Raw genomic sequence first — 1,896 nt, forward strand, 5'->3', positions numbered from 1 at the left:
TTAATGGTTGCACTTAGGGGTGTTCACGGGTTGGTTTGGATCGGTTATTGGTCAAAACCAAAACCAAACCAACTTAATCGGTTTTAAAATTATCAAAACCAAACCAAACCAAATATAATATACATCTATCGGTTTGGTGATTATCGGTTTCGGTTTGGTTTGGTTCGATTATTCGGTTATTAACCATACACAAAAATAAAAGAAACAATTCATTTAAAATGTGAAAAAAGTGACAACAATCCATTCAAAACGAAAAATAGTTAGAATGACTAAATTACTAAACTTTCAATCAATAATTTTACTATCAATAAAGCTTTAAAATTCACTATATTGGCCTAGAAGGAAGAGACAATAACATTTTCAGTCCCACAAAGAATTGACATAGACACTCATATACATGAAATCAATAAGATAAATGTTTCATCTTGGGCATTTTTGCTTTCAATAAGTAAATTATAAAGAAATTTTAATGAAAATATGTATAAGATCTTTAAAATTGTTTATAAAAATAATANTTCGTTGCAGAAAAATAAGAGAAAACCTCTCTATTTATAGCCAACAAAGGGTAAAGGTCACAACCCTTTGGAAATAAGGCAACCTTTTAGAAAGGTCACAACACTTTGAAAAAGGCATAACCTTTCAAACGGTCACAACCCTTTAGAAAGAACACAACCTTTCATAAAGGTCACAACCCTTCGGCATAGTCACAACTCTTCAGGAGAGTCACAACCCTTCATTTCCTGTTCACACCTTTAAAACCCAACAATCCCCCACATGAATAGGGAATGGCTATTGTTAAAACATATGCATGATAAACTGTGTGATTAGTAATTAAGGATTGATTGCCTCTGGATAAGTGGATTTCCCTTTGAACTTTCCGTAGTGAACATATATCGGATATACTCGATCAATCGGTAGATTTGATATCTTTGAACCGTCGAGTTTTAGTGTATACCTAGACAACATAAGTCACACAATCAACCATTGAACTGTTTTTTGTTCTCATTGTTTTGTTCGTTTCAGCCATGAACACGTCTCGGTTTATAAGTGCGTAGAGAATTGGCCTTACCAAATTCTCCTTGAAGCGGCTTACACTTCACACTTACATAAGTGATTTCTAAATGTGTTATCCCGTAGATACACCATTTGATATACCCTGTATCAAACTTAGAAATCATTAAAAAGTCCTAATGACTTTATCCTTGTTATAACTGAACATTGTCTTATCATGAGAATGGACCATAAAAAATATTTTGACAATGTTGAACCGTCATCAATGACTTTGTTTGATCTCCTTGAACCTAGATCTTGGGATCTCCAGTCTTCTAGGTAGAGTTACCACCACAATGACTTGTTCTCGGCCATAGTCTCATTCCCTTTGATAATCTATCAACTCCCTCTCTAGTTAGGCCTTTTATAAGTGGATCCGACACATTATTCTTTGACTTTACATAGTCAATTAAGATAATTCCACTAGAGAGTAGTTCTCTAACTATATTATGTCTACGTCATATATGACGAGACTTTCCGTTATACATCATGCTTCATGCCCTACCTATTGCAAATTAACTCTCACAGTGTATGCATACTGGAGCTAAAAGGTTTGGGCTAAAAATCTTTCAAGAAATTTTGGAATCATTCAACTTCTTTACCGGTCTTATCTAGAGTGATAAACTCAGATTTCATAGTAGAGCGAGCGATACATCTCTGTTTGGAAGATTTCCAAGAGACTGCTCCTCCACCAAGAGTAAATACATATACACTCATGGATTTTACTTCATTTGACCCGGTGATTCAATTTGCATCAATATATTCTTCCAATACTGTTGAATATTAGTTATAATGCAAAGTAATAGTTTTTTAAGTATGTTTTAAATACTCCAAAACTCTTTTCAT

This window comes from Solanum stenotomum, chromosome 12 (genome assembly GCF_019186545.1).
Source record: "Solanum stenotomum isolate F172 chromosome 12, ASM1918654v1, whole genome shotgun sequence".
NCBI classification, from domain to species: domain Eukaryota; kingdom Viridiplantae; phylum Streptophyta; class Magnoliopsida; order Solanales; family Solanaceae; genus Solanum; species Solanum stenotomum.